At 37.7% G+C, this 10,311-nt stretch overlaps 1 long non-coding RNA gene across 1 annotated transcript; it reads right to left on the reverse strand.

Moving 5' to 3' along the window:
* Nucleotides 1-6,375: 6,375 nt before the first annotated feature.
* On the reverse strand, nt 6,376-8,117 carry LOC134586480 (uncharacterized). Its single transcript, XR_010086577.1, has 2 exons — nt 7,131-8,117; nt 6,376-7,008 (listed from the first exon to the last, which is right to left on the reverse strand). It is a non-coding gene; the product is annotated as an uncharacterized LOC134586480 (long non-coding RNA).
* Between the last annotated feature and the right edge of the window lie 2,194 nt (nt 8,118-10,311).

A 10,311-nucleotide genomic window follows, 5' to 3' on the forward strand; every position in this document is an offset into this window, starting at 1 on the left:
TCTTAGTTTCCCCAGACACAGAGACATGGGAAGTGTCTTAGTTTCCCCAAATGTCTGTGTCCCCATGTCTCCCAGTGTCTGTGTCCCCATGTCTCTGACTCCCTAGTGTCTTTAACCCCATTTCTCCCAGTGTCCCCATGTCTCCCAGTGAGGAGTTAGGGGCTGTAGTAGGTGACTAGGGGCTGTAGTGGGAGAAAGAGAATGTAGTGAGGGCTACCAGTGTCCCCTAGTCTCCAAGTGTCTGTGTCCCCTAGTCTCCCAGTGTCTGTGTCCCCATGTCTCCCCAAATGTCTGTGTCCCCATGTCTCCCAGCCAGTGTCTCAGTGTCCCCATGTCTCCCAGTGTCCCTATGTCTCCCAGCCAGTGTCCCTAGTGTCTGTGTCCCCATGTCTCCCAGTGTATGTGTCCCTAGTGTCCCCATGTCTCCCAGTGTCCCCATGTCTATGTCCACAAGTTCCCCCATGTCTCCCAGTGTCCCCAAGTGTCTGTGTCCCCATGCCTCTTAGCCAGTGCCCCTATTGCCTCAGTGTCCCCATGTCTCCCAGTGTCTGTGTTCCCATGTCTCTGTGTCCCTAGTGTCTTAGTTTCCCCAAATGTCTGTGTCCCCATGTCTCCCAGTGTCTGTGTCCCCATGTCTCTGACTCCCTAGTGTCTTTAACTTCATTTCTCCCAGTGTCCCCATGTCTCCCAGTGAGGAGTTAGGGGCTGTAGTAGGTGGCTATGGGCTGTAGTGGGAGAAAGAGAATGTAGTGAGGGGTAGAAGATGTAGTGAGGAGGTAGAGACTGTAGTTGGAAGGTAGGGACTGTAGTAGGATGGCTAGGAGAGTATGGGCTGTAATTGGGGTGTTAGGAAATCTATTGGGAGTCTCCCAGTGTCCCCATGTCTGTATCCACAAGTGCCCCCATGTCTCCCAGTGTCACCAAGTGTCTCAGTGCCCCCATGTCTCCCATTGTCCCCGGGTCTCTCAGTGTCCCCATGTTTCACTGTGTCCCCATGTCTCTCAGTGTCCCCTAGTATCCTAGTGACACGGGACACATTGAGACATGGGGACACTGGGAGAAATGGGGACACAGACACTGGGAGACTAGGGGACTGGGCGACATGGGGACAGTGACACTGTGATACATAGGGACACTGATGCCAGGCTGGCCTTCCAATTCTTTGGACAGACATGCCCCCTTTTTGGGCATGTTCACCCCTTTCGTCAGTTCTGGTCACGTGATTTGCATCAGTGGCCCACTCTGTTACCCCTCCCATTGACTTCCTGCTTCACTGGACACTTCTGTTAGGGGGTATTTATTTACTTAAAAAATAAAAGCATAAATTAGATAAAGAGATTAGCATAAAGTATGTGTTTTCTTATAGCTGTATCCTTTGAGTTTCCCTAAAACACCAACTCCATCAGATACATGACGCTTGGGAGGTATGACTGTTTTAGTGTTTCTGTAATTAGGCCCCATCATAATTGTCAGCACCAGGCCCACCGGGTTCTTAATCTGGCCCTGCCCATCACTCATTGTCACAATATATATTGTGTTACATCCCCGTGTAGTAATAGAAGTGGACAATTACTAAGACTAGACTAGGCACCACATCTCTAACAATTCAATATTGTGCCTTGGATTTTCAGATGTTCTAATTTTGAATTTATTTCAATATCTTTATGTTATCAAAGAATGTTTTATATAATGTATTAATCAAGTTTAAAAAAAATAAACAAAACTTCTCAAGTATAATGGCATCCAGGAGGAAGGGTTAGATAGCTTTTAGTTGTGGTTTGTGTTGGCCATATATGGATAACCTTGACAATATGGAATTTGATTGACGGGAGTTCCAGAGTTTAAAACAGTGGTTCCCAAACCAGCAACATTCCAGCTTTTGTTTGTATCTACTTCGGAATAAAGAAGGGAAATACTTACAACCTGATACAAAAAAATAATAATAACAGTGTTCCTATCTCAACCCCACCTCGCTCCTTCCAGATGAATAATTCTGTGAGTAGGCATGTTTTGGGCCATGCCCACCTTTCCCACTTTTATGGTATCTTTTTATCCCTTATCAGCATAAAAAGAAAGTGATCTCATTACTCTCCAACTGATAGCTGAAACGGCAGAGAGTGCTATTGCTTGGTGTAGTGTACATGAAAAAAATGTTAATCCCATCCAAATTTATATCCCATGGCACAGATATTATCTCCACCAAGCGTCCCATTAAAAATCAATAACTTAAAAAAAATTAAAAAATTGTAATATTTATACTAAAGGCATATATGCTAGACAAGGTTGAGACGTGTGTAAATAGGTGGAGGATATACAGAACTGTTTTACCCCACCCACCTGGCGCTTGTGACATCACCATAAAATAACTGCTACCCTGCGAGAGATCTGTCCATCTTCTTAAAGGGACACTGTAGGTACTATAACCATTTAATTTACTTGAATTGGTTATGATACCTGGAGACCCCCGGCGCTGTCCCCCTATTAAGTGCTAAAATCTTTTCAAGCAGTTTGACACTAAAAGAGGGTGTCTGGCTTCCCATAGCCCGGCCCCCACTGGAGGTGTGGCTATGACAGAGATTACACACTTCCTCGTAGCCATACCAATTCATACCTGCAATTAGGTGCTGTGATAGGCTGAATTAAATCAGCTGACAATTTCAGGCTTCTCAAGCCAATGCGTCCTAATTTGCCCAGGCAGTAGAAAGGATGCCATGGACAATAATCACTTTAATGAGATAAAGCGGTTATGGGGAAGGAAACAAGTGATAGCACTTTGCAAACCATTCTGCACAGGAGTGTCTGTAGCTTTATAATTGGGCCAAATCACCAAGTAACATACAGGGATGAAATTGGAAATGAAACATTTTTTTGTGGACATGTTTATAGCAAAATTAAATAAAAATTTACCACAACCTGGTTTTAAGGAACATTATTACACATAGATACATTATGCTGGAATTTTGAGTTGAAATAAAAAAAATATCTATTAAAAATTAATGATAATTTCACTGAGACATACACTATCAGTAAGAGGGTTTCTGGTTAACAACTCAATAACAGTTTTGTTGTTTTAAAATTCAAAATCAAACCATCCTTTCACTTAGGACCTGAACGACATTTCTCAATGCACTGGGTACATTTTAGCCATGCAAGATTACACAAACATTTTAACTATTTATATATTTTTTTTTCAAATTTTTTGTTTTTATTTATTTTTTTAACATCAACTTTATGCATTTCTTTGTTTAGTTATACTGGTTAAAATTACAGCTTCTTGCTGTCAAATATCAGATACATCATATACATATTTTTTATACATAATTTGGACAACACAACATTACACATTGTATAAAAAAAAGTAAAATTAATAAATGTTTTTGCGTTCAGACTAGAGAATTAAAAAAAGAAAAATAGAGAGAATAACCATGATGTTTTTTTATTAAAACCAAATAAAATTACAGTACATAGGGAAATGGCTTAAACCTTGTGGATTAAAAGGGCTGCAGTGCGGTGTTTATTGCAAGTCCTTTTCAGCTGGGAAGGGGTTAAACACAATATGCTCCTACGGAAAACAGGTGGAAAGACGGAGGACGAACTGCATGGACTCACATAAATGCGTTGGCAGAGGTGTGAAAGGCCACTAAAGCGGCATTAACACACACTTGGGCAACTGCTAAAATGTAACTTTTGAACTGCAACTCTCATCAACTAAGCTAGGAACCTGGCAAATGACACAGCATACCTTCCAAATGTATCCGTGAGTGACGACATTCCGGGAAGGATTGGTTTTAACAAGGTAAGGGGCAAGTTTTAATCAGTAGGTCTTAGTTATCATTTTGTGGGGGTTCTACGCTGTCACCAGTAAATGCACGAAGGAATTGAGTGACTTAAACGACTTCTCCTACAAATCAATGAGAGTGATGAAAACTGTTATCATTAAGAGTTGGAGAGATGCAATTGCCCAGCCCTGTCTTAGCTGCAATGGACAGAGTGTTAAGACAGGAAACTGCTACAGTACATGTTTGTGCCCTTGTAGAATTAGTGGTACCTGTGCTGTTCATGTGATAAGATGCTCCCAGCTTTACAGAACTGCTCATCAGACGCCACCACCACACATCTTGCATGCTATATTATGTATTTAGTAATTATAACCCTTTGTTTATTTGGATTATGGGTAGCTGGGGAGAAATCAAATATTTCAATAGGTTGCTAAGGATATAAAAAAGAAAAACGATATTTCGATAGCCACCCCTCTCCATTGGCTATCGGTACTCTTCTGCTCCCTCTAAATAGTCCAATACTGCCACTGGTATACCACACGGCACCTAATCCCCGAACTAGACAGCATCTCATCGGATATTTGATTATTGGTTTAACCACATCATAACTTGACCTTTGAATTATTCTGCACCTCCTCGGGCCATAGAATTTAGGATAAAAAGAAAGTGAAAGAAAAGCCCTAAATATTAATAAGAAAAATAAATTGGAAAACACACCCCTACACGCATTTTAAAAAAATAAATAAGGCTGGGATAAAGAAAAAGCAATTTAAAAGATTTTTGCTGTTTCAGATTTTGGCGATAAGTAAATGGTCTGCATTTTGAAATTCTGCTTATTCTTTATTTATTTATTTTTATTTCCCCCCAAGTAACAGTTTAGTGAGTAAAGCTTTAGGCTAACATAGCTAAGATGAAAAATAAAAAGCTAAATTGAAGAGTTATTTCAACTCAATTATCATAGTCTAAATTTTACTAAATGGTTTTGATTTCACCATAATTCAATATTCCGTGAATAATCCCCAACCGAGACCCTGATTTAATATTTTTGAATAAGCTTTTTTAGATGATTTTATATTTTTGGATAACTTTTTAAAATGATTTAATAATTTAACATTTTTTTTTAACTTTTTTGATATATATCTCAATTATTTTAACATTTTGAAAATACCATTCTAAAAGTTTATCTAAAAATATTAAGTCATCTGAATAGCTTACTCAAAAATATTAAATTGAGGCCCGAAATAGACTAATATCACAGTCAATATTTATTTTTTATTTTTTTTACTTTTACTCAGATCCAGTGAAACGAGCTGTGAGTTGAAAGAAACGTATATGCTGATCCTTAATCAAAATGCTGGGTTAGAAAATTAAAATATAGCTAAGTCACACAAACCAAACTTTGCAGGAACTTATTCATTTTGGTGAAAACACGCTTGTATCACACTAACTAATGATTTTTGGACTAATCATTATATAAATACTCTGATATGTTTCATATTACACACAATTTAAAAGGGATGTTGGGACCTATAATTCGTTTCTTCTAATTACTGTAAGGGATTTATTTACTAAGTGTGAATTACTTCGAACTGTAGGTGTAAATTGCGGTGCTGAAATTTTTTTTTCAGCAAATCTGGCCTAATTATTTTTATATTAATAAACCTGTAGGCCATTATTCCATGGTACGCAAGTAGTCGCAGTGAAAGACATATGACAATTATGTCACGTATTCATTTGAATATCACATAGATCCCTATTTATTCAATACTTTGTAAGTTCTGTATCAACACATATATAAAATACATGTTTTATGACATTCATCATGCAATCACCTACAGTCATAACAGATTTTTTTTTTTTTTTTTTTAAAGTTAAAGTAACTGCCTTCAGAGGTCTAGTCCTGATTATATGCTTTTAAATTACTGAAACTGTATGAAACGTAATATTCGGAAGGATACGTTTGTACATGATTTTAATTGCCTTGTAACATCCACTAAACTCTAAACATCTGATAAAATTGAGGTGGAATAAGAAAGACTGACAGTTTTTTCGTGTATTCTACGATGGATGTTAAGGGGCCGAGACTGGCTGGAAGGGGGAGGACGATACCACTGGTTTAGACAATGTTCCTATTCGACAGGGAGGGAGCAGAACCATTTAATATTCTCCTATTTTGAGCAGAGATACATAGAACCATCATGTTCCACATATACCTACCCAGAGTGGAGCTAAACATCATTCACAGATATACACACCATCCCGCAAGCAAGGTATCAATGCATGAGTACCATTAACACACAAAAACAAGCGACAATGCCATTTTCTTAACAGTGTACAAAAAGCTTAGTTTCCAGATATAATCAAAAATACAAAAATGAGTCTTGACATTTTATTAATTTATAATACTAACCATTACAGTGCAAGGTTCATTACAGAGTAGGTTGTGTGCATGTTTTACAATAACACTCTTAGCTTATAAGGTCAGTCCCTGATTATGGAAGAGAAATAAAATTGCACCAGTCGAAGCGGCTCCCAGCACAATAATGGTTAATTTGTTTTATCTACATTTCTCCCTCCTCCCAGAAAAAAATAAATAAAAATAAATGAAGAACCCCACAATTTTACACTGTTTTACGCAAGCACACATTTTTGCTTTTATTAAAATGCAGGTAAAATTCCAACACACACAAAGAGAGAGAGAGAAAAAAAAAGAGAAGTATATTTGCCCTCTATAGGTACAGGGTTATAATTTGGTTTTCAGACGTTTTGTCACTCTGATCAGAATTTTTTTTTAATCTAGATGAGAACACGGATGAAGTTCTCTTGCGGCAAAATCATGGCGTGTCAGAATTCGTAAAATTGTTGGCGTGCTAAATATACTATTGCAGAATAAATAAGTTGTTACAAAATATCTTGGGGTCGGTTTGCCAGCTGTCGTTGTGGTAAGATTGTAAGCCTGAAGGTTTCTCATAACCCATTGAGAATGTTGTTGATTAAATGATATATTGTCAGGATTCTGCACATTAGTTTATAAAGGCAGAATTTGTAGGTATGCATTAATATGTCACTGTTAACTACTACTTTCTGCATGTGCATTAATGAGACGATGTGTGTTAGGGCAGCTTATAATATAAATATTTAAATTGTAGTCAGCCTGTTTTAATAGTTTTTGATAGACTAGAGGACTAGCAAGCTTGTAAAACCCGTACTCAGGATCTCAACACTCCAACTTGCCCATTGAGCTATTTAGCTGTCATGCAAGTAACAGCAGTGGAAATGGGTGAAAAAGTTTTTTTAGTATGAAGTCATATTTCCAAGAGAGCTCACTTGCCAAATTACCCTGATAGGAACTGCAGGCAACTGGAAAAGTATATCAATGCTTCAAGCAGTCTTCTCCACCTATCGCCTGATTCCAACTTCTGCCTGCGCCGTAAGTTTACGACTTAAAGGGATACTTCAACCACCACGTTAGCTTTTTGAAGTGGTCTTGGCGGTAGGAACCAGGATCTGCAGGGTTCTGTTTCAAGTTCCATCCTTTATTAGGAACCTAATGTTAATTCTATGCACTAAACACATCTGTCGTCAGTGATCACTGCACGCTGCCGACAGACGTAACTGCTTCTCCCTTACAAGCAGGGTCTGCAAGGGGAAGCTCTTGTCTGCCCTCCCTGCCACACTGATTGTAGCCCTTCCTGCCTGCCTATCCCCTACATGATACGTTTTCCTACTCTGCCCTCCCTCCTCCTCTTTTATTCTTCATCTTGTGGATCCGGAGTGCAAGGATGTGCTCTGAGCCCATTAAATCATTCAATAAAAGCTTCTCTTTAATAAGCCTCTGATTGGACCTCGGCGTGACCCACCTGACGTCAGCCAGGGGGATTGGGATGCGATACGGTTACTGTGTTATATTTGGGTGAGATACAGGGTAAATAAAATTAACGTGAGATACAGATAATGTGTTACAGGGGGGATACAGAGTAAATATAATTAGCATGAGGTATCGATACTGCGCTAGACTGAGTTGAGATATGGTGTTAGTATAATTAGTATGAGGTGTCAATACTGTGCTAGAGTAAGTTGAGATATGGTGGTAGTATAATTAGAATGAGGTATCGATACTGTGCTAGATTGGGTTGAGATATGGTGGTAGTATAATTAGAATGAGGTATCGATACTGTGCTAGATTGGGTTGAGATATGGTGTTAGTATAATTAGGATGAGGTATCAATACTGTGCTAGAGTAAGTTGAGATATGGTGGTAGTATAATAAGAATGAGGTATCGATACTGTGCTAGATTGGGTTGAGAAATGGTGTTAGTATAAATTAGGATGAGGTATCGATACTGTGCTAGATTAAGTTGAAATATGGTGTTGGTATAATTAGGATGAGGTATCGATACTGTGCTAGACTTAGTTGAGATTTGGTGTTAGTATAATTAGGATGAGGTATCAATACTGTGCTAGATTGGGTTGAGATATGGTGTTAGTATAATTAGCATGAGGTATCGATACTGTGCTAGATTGGGTTGAGATATGGTGGTAGTATAATTAGAATGAGGTATCGATACTGTGCTAGATTGGGTTGAGATATGGTGTTAGTATAATTAGGATGAGGTATCAATACTGTGCTAGAGTAAGTTGAGATATGGTGGTAGTATAATAAGAATGAGGTATCGATACTGTGCTAGATTGGGTTGAGAAATGGTGTTAGTATAAATTAGGATGAGGTATCGATACTGTGCTAGATTAAGTTGAAATATGGTGTTGGTATAATTAGGATGAGGTATCGATACTGTGCTAGACTTAGTTGAGATTTGGTGTTAGTATAATTAGGATGAGGTATCGATACTGTGCTAGACTTAGTTGAGATTTGGTGTTAGTATAATTAGGATGAGGTATCAATACTGTGCTAGATTGGGTTGAGATATGGTGTTAGTATAATTAGCATGAGGTATCGATACTGTGCTAGATTGGGTTGAGATATGGTGGTAGTATAATAAGAATGAGGTATCGATACTGTGCTAGATTGGGTTGAGATATGGTGTTAGTATAATTAGCATGAGGTATCGATACTGTGCTAGACTTAGTTGAGATATGGTGTTAGTATAATTAGCATGAGGTATCGATACTGTGCTAGACTTAGTTAAGATTTGGTGTTAGTATAATTAGGATGAGGTATCAAGTATAATTAGCATGAGGTATAGATACTGTGCTAGACTGAGTTGAGATATGGTGTTAGTATAATTAGGGTGAGGTATCGATACTGTGCTAGACTGAGTTGAGATATGGTGTTAGTATAATTAGCATGAGGTATCGATACTGTGTCAGGTTGAGTTGAGATATGGTATTAGTATAATTAGGATGAGGTATTGATACTGTGCTAGATTGAGTTGAGATTTGGTGTTAGTATAATTAGCATGAGGTATAGATACTGTGCTAGGTTAAGTTCAGATATGGTATTAGTATAATTAGGATGAGGTATCGATACTGTGTCAGGTTGAGTTGAGATATGGTGTTAGTATAATTAGGGTGAGGTATTGATACTGTGCTAGATTAAGTTGAGATATGGTATTAGTATAATTAGGGTGAGGTATTGATACTGTGCTAGATTAAGTTGAGATATGGTGTTAGTATAATTAGCATGAGGTATCGATACTGTATAGTTACTGTGTTAAATTAGGCTGAGATACAGTTACTGTAAGAACAGTTTTAGATATTAGGTTAGTAAAATTAGGGTGATATGTCCAGATACTGTGTTAGATTAGGATGAGATACAGATACTGTGTTATAGTGTGAGCTACAGAGTTAGTACAATTACAGTGATGTCCAGATACTGTATTATATTAGTATGAGATACAGAGTTATTAAAGTTAGGTTACAGCTACAGGAATAGCAAAGTTAGGGTGAGATACAGATACAGGGTTAGCAAAGTTAGCTTGAGTTACAGATACAAGGTTAGTAAAGTCAGAGTGAGATACAGGATTAGTAAAGTTAGGGTGAGATACAGATACAAGGTTAGTAAAGTTAAGATACAAATACTAGGTTAGTAAAGTTAGGTTGTGTTACACATACAGGGTTAGTAAAGTTAGGTTTAGATACATATAGAGGGTTAGTAGAGTTAGGTTGAGATACGGATATATGGTTAGTAAAGTTAGGGTGAGATATAGATACAGGGATAGTAAAGTTAGGGTGATATATAGATACAGGGTTAGTAAAGTTAGTGTGATATATAGACACATGGTTAGTAAAGTTAGGGTGAGATATAGATACAGGGATAGTAAAGTTAGGGTGATATATAGATACAGGGTTAGTAAAGTTAGTGTGATATATAGACACATGGTTAGTAAAGTTAGGGTGAGATACAGAGATAGTAAAGTTAGGGTGATATATAGATACATAGTTATTAAAGTTAGTGTAAAATACAGGGTTAGTAAAGTTAGTTTGAAATACAGAGAAAGTAAAGTTAAGATGATATATAGATAAAGAGTTAGTAAAGTTAGTTTGAGATACAGGGATAGTAAAGTTAGGTTGA

The sequence above is a fragment of the Pelobates fuscus genome, chromosome 2 (genome assembly GCF_036172605.1).
Source record: "Pelobates fuscus isolate aPelFus1 chromosome 2, aPelFus1.pri, whole genome shotgun sequence".
Classification (NCBI taxonomy): domain Eukaryota; kingdom Metazoa; phylum Chordata; class Amphibia; order Anura; family Pelobatidae; genus Pelobates; species Pelobates fuscus.